The sequence below is a fragment of the Delphinapterus leucas genome, chromosome 20 (genome assembly GCF_059928025.1).
Source record: "Delphinapterus leucas isolate spDelLeu-1000000601 "Yukka" chromosome 20, BTC_Dleu_Yukka2, whole genome shotgun sequence".
NCBI lineage: Eukaryota > Metazoa > Chordata > Mammalia > Artiodactyla > Monodontidae > Delphinapterus > Delphinapterus leucas.
The window spans coordinates 17138154-17152490 of record NC_143148.1 but is presented as its reverse complement, the minus strand read 5'-3'; the positions used below and the strand labels follow the sequence as shown (position 1 = coordinate 17152490).

The following is a 14337-nucleotide window of genomic DNA, read 5'->3' as shown; positions in this document are numbered from 1 at the left end:
TGACTGAAATGGATTTAAAATTGTTCTCTGTGTTCACAAATAATAACTATCACATTACTGAAACATGTGATGCCACCCACCCTAGAATACATAGATTTCTACTCAGTTTAGGGGTTGGGTGACTTTACAAGACCTTTCTTGTTTGTCAGTAACTTTTTTCCAGACAAGCAAGATAATAAGGCCTGGTTACTTTCACTTACTGAAATGATAATAATAATAAGATCATCAAACAAGTAGTGCTTAATATGTGCCAGACATTATTCTACATGCTTTGTATGTATAAACTCATTTAACTCAATAACAGTAGTTACTGTTATTATCCCTATTTTACAGACGATGAAACTGAGGCACACAGAGGTTAAAGAACTTGCCCAAGTCACATAGCTGGTAAGTGGCAGAGCCAGGATCTCAACCAGTTAGTTAGCCACTTTCTTTTCCACTGCATCTCTAAAGGGAAGCTCTTCAAATTTTCTCAGGATGACCACTTTTTAAAAATTTCATCAGTTATGGGTATAAGAAAACCCTTTTATACTTAACTTTTGTCTAGTTTCAAGCATGTTCTTTGTTATTGTTTGAAATACAAATTCCTGTTGACTTTGATGCAGAAAGGAATGCTTTAAATGATGTAATCAGGTCTGAGTTCAATTTTAATCTATTGAGAATTTTTGTAAATTATTGTAATGTTGAAAAGATGTGATATCTACTAAAATGTCCTTTTCTGCCATGTGTTTGAGAATCTTAGGCAGCATTAAAACTTATGAATACCATACTTAAATCTTACAAGTCTTGGCTACAACTGACTTCTGAGATCTTTCACAATGCATATTTATTTCCATGTAGCATGAATAGTGGATTAATAAATGGTGAATATTTTCCCAGTGAAAATTCTTTTTAAGAAAATACACAGCAGAAATGTCCTTAAATGGATTGAACATATTTTAGCCCTTCAGGGAGATAAATATGGAGGAAAAGCTTTCAAAAAACAATAAGACAAGTATTGAGAATAATTTTATTAAAAAAAGTAAAAGAGATATATCCACGTGCTTATATACATGTTTGTGTGCATTTTAAACTTTTCATTACAGAACTGTTTGATCATATACAACAGTAGAGCAGATAATGTGATCAATCTCATATGTACCCATCACCGAGCTTCCATCAGTATTTTGTCAGGGGATAGTATGATCACTGCCATGAAGATGACTCCTTAGATGGATGTCACCACCTTCTTTGCGTATTGTTTCTTGGCAAAAGCCTATTTGAAAATGATAGAACTTGAATGGTATTTCAATTCCATGATATTTCCTTGAATTCAACACTATCTAGTTTTGATTACAGCAAAGGTCAGCACAGGAACACCGGATCCATTAAGAATAAGTAAAAACCAATTTTTGTTTTCTTCAGGGGCTTGTTTGTTCTTTCTGCCTGGAGAAGAACCCCAGGCTTGACTGTTGGACCGGAGTGGTCTTGTTAGAAGCAATTATGATACAAACAGAAGTTTTCATTGAATTTTCCAACCAGCCCCTTGGTTCTAAGAAGTAGAGTCATTTATCACATGGAGGTGGAAGTCCCTTTCTGGATTCTTGATGAATAGGAATATTGGTGAAATACCTGAGTTGCCTTAAGTGGTGTTTATATAGTCAGCAACTTCAGATGTCCATGCTCAGGTGTCGTCATCCTTGTGGCTTTCAGCAGGTTTTTAGCTGACCAGTTTGACTCTCAAATTATAGCATGCATCTAGAATCACCTGAGGATCCTGTAAAAAATGCATATTCTCTGCTCTTGCCTCCAAAGATTGATTCGTTAGATTTGGATTGTATTCCAGGAATCAGCATTTTAATAGTCATTCCATTAAAGGGATGTTCTGATTCTAATGTCAGGGAAGGAAGTCCTTAAGCTTTGGTTGGCTTCTTTCTTTTCATCCTAGTCTTAACAAGGTTAATGTTAATATGGCATCTCATAAAAAATTGCTTAAAAATTTTCCATTCTTAATAACATGTCCAGTGGGCATTATAACCACGCCCTGTACACTGATATGGCCTATAGACAGACTTATCCTAATACAGGTGCACCTTTGGTGTTTAGCAATTCAATTCTGATGCTCACAGCCTGAGGACCATACCTTGAGGATACAGGTGCACAGGTAATAAGTGATATGGATACAAAGGGTTCAATATGGGAATTCCCTGGGAGTCCAGTGGTTAGGACTGTGTGCTGCCACTTCAGGGGGCATGGGTTCAGTCCCTGGTCGGGGAACTAAGATCCCACAAGTAACATGGCGCAGCCAAAAAACAAACAAAACACAAATAAACAAAAAATTAAGTTAAAAAATAAAGCAAAAAACCCCCACAGAGGATCCAATATATATTTCTCTTTGGTGCCCCCTGACTGCGTTAGCTTGAGCCTTTGGCCTCCCCTATTTGGTTATTGCTGGACCAACACTAAGTGCAGGAAGAGAGGCTCAGTTTGGATGAAGTCACCTGCTGCCTTCAGCTCTGTGTAGTGTTCCTCTGTAGGGAAGGGAAACATGGCGAGTGTGGATGGCAGGTGGTTCTTCACCTGGGGCTCTAAATCCAAAACTGAATGAAAACTTTGGTGTTTTGGATAGTGTTAAGACTATGGAGTGTTTTGTCATCAGTTTCTCAAAGGACTCTGTGACCTTTCCTTCTCTACCTCCTTCCACTCCCCCACCCTGCATACATAAACACAGCAAAGAACCATGTCCTGGAGCAGCCTATGTGAGCATCACCTGGCCTCTGGAAAGCAACTGTAGGGACTCCACATTGCAAAGCAGCCTCTCCTGGGTGGAATCAGAATTGCTTTCGCCATCTTGTAAAAACTGTGCAACCCACAGCTGGGCTGGATGGGCAGCTGTGGCCGACTGTATTGCTTACCCAGTATTCCATGTGTCCCCCTACATTTCCCAGTTTACCTTATGGTTACATTAGCACAAGTGACTAATTCTGGCCAAAGGGCTGTGATGGGAAGTGATGTGTGTCACTTACAGTGGGAAGCAGTAAAGAGTTGATATGAGTTTGTTGTGCTAAGGTGACTGTGGAAAACAAAAGTTCCAATGATGTCCCTACAAGTTGAAGGGCTGCCTTGAACTTTATGTGAGCAAAAAATAAATCTTAGGTTAGGCCACTCCTTTCAGGATTTATTCCTGTAGTGTAGCTTAATGTGTCAGTCTGGATAGTGCTGAACAGAATATTTATGTACACATTTAGAGTTCTGAGGGTCAAGATACGGGTGCTGTGTGGTCTAGTGCAAGACATTTAGTATCCTGAGACTTTTTTTCCCTCATCTGTAAATTGAAGGGCTTAAATTAGTTGATCTTTAAGGGCCTTTTCAGTACTCACATTCCCAGATTTGGGATAGCAGCATTTAAATCCAGATTTCTAATTGAAGTATGAAAAGGAAACTAAGTCTGGCATTAAAGGTATCTCTGGAAAACTTATTATTTTTTAAATTATTTTATTTATTTATTTATTTTTGGCTGCGTTGGGTCTGCATTGCTGCGCACGGGCTTTCTCTAGTTGCGGCGAGTGGGGACTACTCTTCGTTGCTATGAGCAGGCTTCTCCTTGCGGTGGCTTCTCTTGTTGTGGAGCATGGGCTCCAGGCGCACGGGCTTCAGTAGTTGTGGCACACGGATTCGGTAGTTGTGGCTCATGGTCTCTAGAGTGCAGGCTCAGTAGTTGTGGCACACGGACTTAGTTGCTCCACGGCATGTGGGATCTTCCCACGCCAGAGCTCAAACCCGTGTCCCCTGCATTGGCAGGCGGATTCTTAACCACTGCACCACCAGGGAAGTCCCAAAAACTTATTTTTTATTATGTACCTTTTGCTATTAAATGAGAAGTTACATAAGGAAAATGGCAATGAAGTTACATAGGGAAAATAACAGCTTTATTGAGATATAATTCACATACCATATGTGTTTTAGTATATTTAGAGTTGTGCAACAATCACCATTATCTAACTTCAGAACCTTGTCATTGCCGCAAAAAGAAACCCTGTACCCATTAGCAGTGATTCTCCATTCCACAAATCTACCTTCTGTTTCTATGGATCTGCCTATTCTGGGTATTACATATCAGTGGGAGCATATAATATGTGGCTTCTTGTGTCTGGCTTCTTTCACACTTAGCACAATGTTTTCAAAGTTCATCCATGTTTTAGCATGTATCAGTACTTCATTCCTTTATATGTACATAACATATATATTTAATGTTCCATTGTATAGCTATACCACATTTTGTTTATTCATTCATCAGTTGAGAGACATTTGGGTTGTTTCTATTTTTTGACTATTTTGAGTAATGCTGCTGTGAATGTTGATGTATAGATTTTTGTGTGGATTTATATTTTTCATTTCTCTTGAATATATTCATTAGAGTGGAATTGCTGGGTCATGTGCTAGCACTATACTTATCTTAAGGAGCTGCCAAACTGTTTTCCAAAGTGCTGTACTATTTTAACATCCTACTAGCAATGTATGAGGGTTCCAGTTTTTCCACATTCTCACCAATATTTGTTATTGTTTGTCTTTTTGATTGAAGTAATCATCTTTGGTGAAGCAGCTATATGCAAGCTAGTCAGTGAAGAGATATTAATATATATTTTACCTTGTTAAGTTTTTCTTTAAGCATTTGTAATATCCGTTGGCATTTTTATAAAAAATTTCACCATGATCTTAGCACTAAAATAAAAAGTTTAATGAATAATAATATAACTCCTCAACTTGTTTAGCTTTTACAAATGTTATTTTTTATTTTTAAAATAATGCATTCTAGAAGGGGAAAAAAAGGAGTGAATGTGATTCACCAAATGTAATTGTTCTCTTAAAGCATAAATTTGTCTTTATAAATTATATACTTCTAAATTGGCAGATAGATTGTACCTTAAATATATAGGCTTGAGCCTTTAAAAATCACAATGAAATCCTGAAAGGTTGTACATAATAGAATTGCTGAATTGTTACATTAAATATACCATGGGTTCAGTACTTAAAGGAACCTCTGTATCTTGTAAGATGGTCAGTAACCCTCTGATTATTTGTTTCGTAGATTGATGTTTTTGTATATTATATTTTTAAAAAGAGGAGTACCCCATTATGTTGGGAGCACAAGTGTTTCAAGTAGTGTTATATATAGTTGATCCTCACGATTCTCAGATCCTGTATTTGCAGATAAGCTTACTGGCTAAAATTTATTTGCAACACAGAATCAATACTTGTAGAACTCTTGTGGTCAGTTGTAGACATGTGCAGAGTGGCAAAAGATTTGAATTGCACAACGTGCACACCCCCAGCTGAGGATGAACAGGGTGACGCTCTGCCTTCTCATTTCACCTCTCAGACTATAAACAAGTATGCTTTTCATAGTCTATTTAGTGCCACATTTTTTGCATTTTTATACTTTTTGTTGGCAGTTTCACTGTTTAAAATGGCCCCTAAGTGTATTGCTGAAGTGCTGTTTAGTGTTCATAAGCCCAAGAAGGCCGTGATGTACCTAACAGAGAAAAGACCTGTTAGATGAGTGTCATTCAGGCATGAGTTATAGTGCCATTACCTGTGAGTTCAGTGTTAATGAATCAACAGTAAATATTAACTAAGGTGTCTTTAAACAGAAACACACATAAAACAAGGTTATATATTGATTGGTTGGTGAAAATGTTTTGACTAGAGGCTCACAGGATCTAGGAGTACTGGTTCAGTATTTGCTAATTCAGTGTACATGGCAACTTTTTATAACTGCCTGTAAATAATGAGAATCAACTATACATGATGAATTGCTTTTCTCTTGTTGCTTTCAAGATTCTTGCTTTGGCTTTAGGCAATTTGATTATAATATGCCTAGGTTGATTTTTTTGAGTTTATCCTACTTGGAGTTTGTTGAGCTTCATAGATGTGTAGATTCATGTGCTTTTTATCAAATTTGAGAAATTTGGGGCCTTTATTTCTTCAAATATTTTTTTCTGTGCCTTTCTCCGTCTCCTCTTCTGAGAATCCTATTATATGATGCTGGTATGCTTGATGGTGTCCCACAGGTCTCTGAGACTCTTTTCTTTTTTCTTCCTGTTCCCCAGACTGGATAATCTCAGTTGGTTAATCTTCAGTTTCACTGATTCCTGTTCAAATCTGCTGTTGAGCCTTTAGTTAATTTTTTTATGTTAGTTGTATTTTTCAACTCCAGAATTTCTATTTGGTTCTGTTTTAAAAATATTTCTCTCTTTTAGTAGTATTCTGGATTTGCTGAGACATCATTCTCATATGTTCCTTTAGTTCTTTTTTTTTTCTTTTTAATGATTTTACTTTTAAAAAAATAGAAGTATAGTTGACTTCCTTTAGTTCTTTAGATATGGTTTCCTTTAGTTCTTTGAACATATTGAAAATAGCCGATTTTAGTCTCTGTCTAGTAAGTCCAACATCTGGGCTTCCTCATCAGCTGTTTCTCTTGTTTGTTTATTTGTTTGCTTTCCTGTATAAGGGCCATACTTTCTTGTTTCTTTGCATGTCTTGTTAAGTTTTAATTGAAAACTCAGCATTTTTTATGATATAATGTGGCAACTGGAAATCAGATTCTCTTCCCTCTCCAAGTGAGTTCCAAGTCAGATCAAATAGAGATCCTTGCAAGTGGGATCTTCCAGGGAACCTGCAGATAAGTCAGATAATGATAATTTTCTAGGAATGAAACTCTGAAGGAGCTCTAGCCTAGTTCTGCTCCCTCCAGTTCTGCTGCCTGCCTTCTGGTTTTCACTGCAAATGCAGCTGTTATTTTTCAAGGTTACCATAGAGTTCGAGAGCAGGGAATTGAACTAGATCATGTTAAAATGCTACAAAGCTGACTATAGTAGTCCCCCCCCCCTTATCCACAGTTTCACTTTCAGCCATTTCAGTTACCTGCAGTTAAGTGCAGCCTGAAAACATTAAGTGGAAAATTCCAGAAATAAGTTTTAAATTGCACGCCATTCCTAGTTGCATGATAAAATATCATGCTGTCCCGTTCCATCCCGCCTGGAACATGTATCATCTCTTTGTCCAGTGTATTCATGCTGTATATGCTGCCTGAGGTTTCAGGCATCCACTGGGGGTCTTGGAACATATCCCCCCATGGATGGGGGTACTACTGTATTCTTACTGAGATTCAGCCATTTTTCTTGAATAAATGCTCCCCAGTTTGCTTCAATCCTGTTGATTTCTAGTCTTTAAAAAGTTGATTCTGAGTCATGTACCACAATGTTCATTGCAGCACTATTTACAATAGCCACGACATGGAAGCAACCTAAGTGTCCATCAACAGATGAATGGATAAAGAAGATATGGCACATATATACAACGGAATATTACTCAGCCATAAAAAGAAACGAAATTGAGTTATTTGTAGTGAGGTGGATGGACCTAGAGTCTGTCATACAGAGTGAAGTAAGTCAGAAAGAGAAAAACAAATACCGTATGCTAACATATATATGGAATCTAAAAAAAAAAAGGTCATGAAGCATCTAGGGGCAGGATGGGAATAAAGACGCAGACCTACTAGAGAATGGACTTGAGGACACGGGGAGGGGGAAGGGTAAGCTGGGAGAAAGTGAGAGAGCGGCATGGACATATATACACTACCAAATGTAAAATAGACAGCTAGTGGGAAGCAGCCGCATAGCACAGGGAGATCAGCTCGGTGCTTTGTGACCACCTAGAGGGGTGGGATAGGGAGGGTGGGAGGGAGGGAGACACAAGAGGGAAGAGATACGGGGATATATGTATATGTATAGCTGATTCACTTTGTTATAAAGCAGAAACTAACACACCGTTGTAAAGCAATTATACTCCAATAAAGATGTTAAAAAAAAAAGTTGATTCTGACCAATTAGGCCAGTTTTATCACTGTTTTTATGGAGGAGAGAATTTTTGGAGGTTCTTACTCTGCCATTTTTTATGACATTACTTCCCTCCCCTTTCTTTTTAGGTTTTTATTTTCATGAACCTGCTGCTTTCTTCTTAGTACTGAAATTATAGTTTGAATTAGATCTGAATCTTAAAGTTTGCCAAGGCTTTTCATCTAGAACTTTTTATTATACCCCAGTTAGTCATGTAAGCATGTACATTTCAGAGTAGTGCGGTGCACATATTCTTGGCCCCGCTGGCTTATTGTAAAGGAGGAAGGAGATTTGATTGAAACCAGCCATTTGGTAGTCTCTGCGGTACTGCCTTCTGGGTTTCCCCTCCCTCATGCTGTTCCACTTGGAATGAAACTTTCCTTACCCAAGCTTCCCTCCTTTTTGTTCTAGTTAATCCTTTGTTTCTTCCTTAAACTTTCACTGAAGAATAACACAAAGGAAAGTACAGAAATTATAGTAACTATGCTTGATTTTATTATCTCCAAGTAAATACCTAGATAATCACCACCCTGGTTAGTGGGTAGCCACCCACAAAGCTGACCATCTACCCAGTAAATCATTTTTCAGATGTAGCAGATGCTCATCTATTCTAAATAGACATTTCTGGAGGCCAGTAGTATATATTTTTCCCTATTTCTCTCCTTTTTAATTGATATATAATTCTCATACCATAAAATTCACCATTTGAAAGTGTGAAATTCAGTGAGTCTTAGTACATTAACAAAATTGTGCGACCATCACCACCATCTAACTGTAGAATGTCTTCCTCACCTCAAAAAGAAACTCTGTATTAATTGATAGTCACTCCCCATTCCCTTCCTCTCCTCAGCTCCTGGCAACCACTGATCTACTTTTATCTGTCTCTACGGATTTGCTTTATCTGGATGTTTCATATCAATGGAATCTCACAGTATATGACCTTCTGTTTCTGGCTTCTTTCTCTTACCAAAATGTCTTCAAGGTTCAGCCACACTGTAGCATTTATCAATACTTCATTCTTTTTTTCTTTTTTTTTAAAAAATAAATTTATTTATTTGTTTATTTATTTTTGGCTGCGTTGGGTGTTTGTTGCTGCGCGCGGGCTTTCTCTAGTTGCGGCGAGCAGGGGCCACTCTTTGTTGCAGTGCATGGGCCTCTCATTGCGGTGGCCTCTCCCATTGCAGAGCGCGGGCTCTAGGTGCGCGGGCTTCAGTAGTTGTGGCACACCGGCTTAGTTGCTCTGCGGCATGTGGGATCCTCCTGGACTAGGGCTCGAACCCGTGTCCCCTGCATTGGCAGGTGGATTCTTAACCACTGTGCCACCAGGGAAGTCCCACTTCATTCTTTTTTATGGCTGAATAATATGCCATTGTATGGCTATACCACATTTTGTTTATTCATTCAGCAGTTGATAGACTTGGGTTGTTCCACTTTGGGGCTATTATGAATAATGATGCTGTGGACATTCATGTGCAAGTTTTTATATAAATATATGTTTTCAGTTTTCTTGGGTATATGCTTAAGAGTGGAATTGCTTGGTCTTAATGGCGACTCTGTTTAACGTTTTTCGGAACTGCCAAACTGCTTTTCACAGTAGCAGCATCATTTCACGTTCTCACCAGCAATTTATGAGAGTTCCAGTTTCTCCACATTCTCACCCACACTTATTTTCTGTTTTGTTTTTTGTTTGTTTTTACTGTAGCTATGCCAGCATGTATGAAGTAGTATCTTACTGTGGTTTATTTGTGTTTCCCTAGTGACTATCCATGTTGAGCATCCTTTCACTTGCTTATTAACCAGTTGTATATCTTTCAAGAAATGTCTTTTAGTATCATTTGCCCACCTTTTAATAGATTATTTGTCATTTTATTGTTGAATTTTAAGAGTTCTTTTTGTATTCTGGATACTAGACTTTTAACAAGATACATGATTTTCCAGCATTTTTGCCCATACTGTGGGTTTTCTTTTCACCTTTATAGTGACCTTTGATGCACCAACGTTTTTATCTTTGATGAAGTCCAGTTTATCTATTTTTTCTTTTGTTGTTTGTGCTTTAAGATGTCATATCCGGCTCCCCCTCCCCCTCCCTCCTCCCTCCTCCCTCCTCCTCTAGCACAGGGCCCGGGCAGGCGGGGCATTCTGCAGCCAGCAAGCCGGGCACGCAGCTGCCCACTTGCGCTGTGCCTGCTGCAGCCAAACCCGGCCCAACGGGAGCCGAGCAGAGAGTGGGGATCACGAGCCCTGGCCAGAGCGAGTGCGTTCGGCCACCGCCGAGTTGGCACCTGGAGGACGTGGAGGAAAGGCCGGCAGAGACCAATGCCAGTGTGGACGACTCGGCGCCCCCCTCGGTGGCCCAGCTGGCCGAGTGATTCAGGGAGCAGGCAGCCGCTGCAAAGGAGACACCAGCCAGTAAACCAACAAGAAGGAAACTGCCCTGCTCCCTCTCTCTGTTCCTCCCCAGGGTAGAGCTGGGCCAGAATGGTGAAGAGAAGTCACCGCCCAATGCAAACCACCCTCCTAAAGTCAAAGTGAAGAGCTCACCTCTGATCAAGAAGCTCCAGGCCAGTTTAGCCTTTGATCCAGCGACCCTGCTGCCTGGGGCCTCACCCAAGAGTCCCCAACTCAAGGCCATGGTATCACCGTTTCACAGCCAGCTTTCTATCCCCAGCAGCCCTGGCGTGTGGTCTCGGGCCAGCAAGCCAGAGGAGGTGCCCATCAGCTTTGACCAGCCTCCTGAAGGCAGTCATCTGCCCTCTTACAGTAAGGTACAGACGAGGGCCTCCATAAAAAGGTGCCCTCCCTCCAGGCTATTCAGAAGGTCCCAGTCGGATTGTGGGGACCTGGGGAAGCTCAGGGCCATGGAGTCCTCCCAGGAGAATGGCGCCAAGGAAGAGAATGGCAACGAGGTGTTCCCAGCCAAGAGCAAGACTCCAGGATCCCCTCCTCTGAGGAGGACGCCCAGCAGGACAGAGAAGCAGGAGGAGAAGGGAAGGGCCTCGGGGGTAGCCCAGCAGCACGAAACGGCCATGGGGAGCTCCGAGGAGGGGGCCAACCAGCGTCCAGCCCGAGCCTCCAGCCCAGAGGCAGAGGACGGGTGTGGGAGCCCCATGGAGGAGAAACCAGCTGAAGAGCAGATGGAAGAGCCTACAGAGGTGAAGGAGAGGGTGGCCAGTGAAGAAGAGGAGCCCAGACAGAGGAGCCAAGACACAGAGGGGCTGGAGGAGGGAGCTGTCGGGGAGGAGACCCCCCAAAGCCCATCCTGGAGGAGGGGAGGGCGACCACAGTCCTGAGCAGGGGACCGGCAAGGAAAAGCAAGATGGAGGGGGCCGTCCTCGAGCCAGGCTGTGACCCTGGCACTGGCCATGCCCAGCCGGACACTAGCAGTGAGGTCCCCAAGACAGAGGATAACACCCCTGTCCACACTAAAAGGTGAAGAAGATCTCATTGTGCCTAGTGATGAAGCTGCTGGAGCTGTGTCCATGAAGTAGCAGCAATGATCGTAGTGGCAGCAAAGGAAGCCATCTCAGGAGCAGGATGGCGTGAGGGTCTGGAGTCAGCCTGAGGACACAGGGTGCAATTTCCCGATGTCTGCATCATCGGAGACAGAGATTGGATCTGAGGGCCAAGACTTTTATCAACTTGAGTTTGTGTCACCTGATGGACTTGGTTTAAAACAAAAAAAAAGAAACTCATTTAAAACAATTTACTATGGTGACAACTCCCTAGGGATACTGGTCAAACTGTGGGGCCCAGATACTGTCCACACCCACCTAACCCTATAGCTGACCTCAGAACTGGACTGGGATTTACCTAATCAGATTGTGTTTGTGTAAGGTGACAGCCTTTTTATTGTTCTTAAGTTTTCATGGTTCTCAAATGTAAGTAAAGACTCATTTCAGGTAGCTAGAAACAAAGTAGTATCACTGGAAATATAAATCCTGTAAGTTACAGAAGACCTTAAATTGTATAGAGACCCTGAGACAACCTTTCAGCTTCGTCAAAATTTGACTGGCCACCAATTTTGAAAACACTAGGCGAGAAGAGATAATTATTGAAACATTAAAAAATAGGTGTCTGTTCCAACAAAAACAACAAAAAAAGATATCATGTCCAAGAAACCATTGCCTAATCTAAGATCACAAAGATTTACACCTATATTTTCTTTCTTTTTTTTAAAAGTTTATTTATTTTATTTATTTATTTTTGGCTGTGTTGGGTCTTTGTTGCTGTGCGCTGGGTTTCTCTAGTTGCAGCGAGCAGGGGCTGCTCTTCGTTGCCGTGCGCGTGCTTCTCATTGCAGTGGCTTCTCTTGTTGTGGAGCACAGGCTCTAGTTGCGCGGGCTTCAGTACTTGTGGCACAAGGTCTCAGTAGTTGTGGCTCACGAGTCTAGAACGCAGGCTCAGTAGTTGTGGCACATGGGCTTAGTTGCTCCATGGCGTGTGGGATCTTCCCGGACCAGGGCTCGAACCTGTGTCCCCTGCATTGGCAGGCGGATTCTTAACTACTGCGCCACCAGGGAAGCCCCTGTATTTTCTTATAAAAGCTTTATAGTTTTAGCTCTTACATTGAGGTCTTTGATCCATTTTGAGTTAATTTTTGTTTATGATATAAGATAGGGCTTCATATTCTTTTTTTTTTTTGCATGTGGGTATCTAGTTGTCCCATCACCATTTGTTGAAAAGACTATTCTTTCCCAACTGAATGGTTTTGGCACCCTTGTCTAAAATCAGTTGACCATAGAGGTATGGGTTTATTCTAAACTCTCACCTGCATTCCACTGATACATATATGTCATTTCTTATGCCAGTGCTCTGCTGTCTTTATTACTATAGCTTTACAGTACGTTTTCAAGTTAGGAAGTGTGAGTCCTCCATATTTTTTTCAATATTCATTTGGTCGTCTTGGGTCCCTTGCATTTCCATATGCATTTTAGGATCAGCTTGCCTATTTCTGTAAAAAAGGTAGTTCAAGTTTTGCTAGAGATTGCATTGAATTTGTAGGTGAATTTGGTGAAGTAGTATATTTTTAAGTATTACAAGTTTCATTTACATAAACTTTGGAAGCATGTAAAGCAGAAAAAAGTTTAATGTTTATGGTGACTTTTAAAAAATTAGTAAGTAGGGGGCTTCCCTGGTGGCGCAGTGGCTGAGAGTCCGCCTGCCGTTGCAGGGGACACGGGTTCGTGCCCTGGTCTGGGAAGATCGCACATGCCGCGGAGCGGCTGGGCCCGTGAGCCATGGCCACTGAGCCTGTGCGTCCGGAGCCTGTGCTCCACAACGGGAGAGGCCACAACAGTGAGAGGACCGCGTACCGCAAAAAAAAAAAAAAAAATTAGTAAGTATATGGGTCTTACTTGACCTTCTAGGATCATCTGGCAGAGGAATGAGGGTGAACTCTCAGAGCCAGGGGCACCAGTGTACAACACAGAACAAAGAAAGGTTCTCCTCAGGGTTGCTCAAGACACTCACTGTGGCCAATTCAAGGTGATGGTTTTCCTTCACAGACCACACAGTTTCTGTGTGAGCAGCCTTCCGTCCTTCAGCACTCCTGCTGAGTGCTTCTTTTGTACATCGGAATTTGTACAGCCACATTGATAACAATGGAGCACTTGGCTAGGAATAGATATGATTGCCTTATTGTAGTGAATCTGAAAAATGAACATTTGGGAACAGATTTCTTACATATAGCTGTTAGATATCTTGTTTCTTGAAAAGGTTATGAGAGTTTTTAGAGAGTCAAGATTCTCTTGAACACAGAGCTACAAATGGTGGCTCGTTTAGTTGGATTTATATGCTAGCTGGGTTAGGATTGCTATACTTTTAGAGTATGTGTTTGTATCCATAGCACTTTCCTCATCTCTTGCTCTTATAACCTGCCTGCCTTCCTGTGTTCCTAATGCAGTTGTAGAACTGTAAAGGAGGCATGGTATTTGGCCATGATGAGTGATATGGTATGATTTATGTTTATTTTTATCTATCAAAAAAGGAAAATGGAGGGCTTCCCTGGTGGCGCAGTGGTTGAGAGTCCGCCTGCCGATTCAGGGGACACGGGTTCGTGCCCCGGTCCGGGAAGATCCCACATGCCGCGGAGCAGCTGGGCCAATGAGCCATGGCTGCTGAGCCTGCGCGTCCGGAGCCTGTGCTCTGCAACAGGAGAGGCCACAACAGTGAGAGGCCCGCGTACCGCAAAAAAAAAAGGAAAATGGAAAGAAAGCCTAGTTATCAATAAGTAGACCAAACTATATACAGACATCATGTACATTGAAGTTTAATATAGACTACATGTATCATTCAGTAAAACATATTTGAACTGTTGTTATGTTTGGAAGAATACATAGTTTCAGGCAAGTGTAAACCTAGTTGTAGCTGTGTAGGAAGAATCACATTACTCTACTATTGTAGAGTAGTTCAGAAACTGCAACCAGAGGTGTTCAGACCTTGCTCTTTGCACCTATCCAGA

At 41.3% G+C, this 14337-nt stretch overlaps 1 protein-coding gene and 1 pseudogene across 2 annotated transcripts in view; both read left to right on the top strand.

The window, feature by feature from the left end:
• Positions 1–14337, top strand: part of GARRE1 (granule associated Rac and RHOG effector 1) — a 78425-nt gene that overhangs the window by 16486 nt on the left and 47602 nt on the right. Inside the window, exon 2 of one of the 2 annotated variants that reach the window (XM_089902934.1) lies at positions 334–387. The exons of the other annotated variant lie outside the window; for it this stretch is intronic. The gene's annotated coding sequence lies outside the window, so the exon portion shown is untranslated. The remainder of the gene's footprint in view (positions 1–333; positions 388–14337) is intronic. 2 annotated transcript variants of the gene reach the window in all.
• LOC149744619 (capZ-interacting protein pseudogene) overlaps positions 1–14337 on the top strand; it is a 30693-nt pseudogene extending 16356 nt beyond the window's left edge.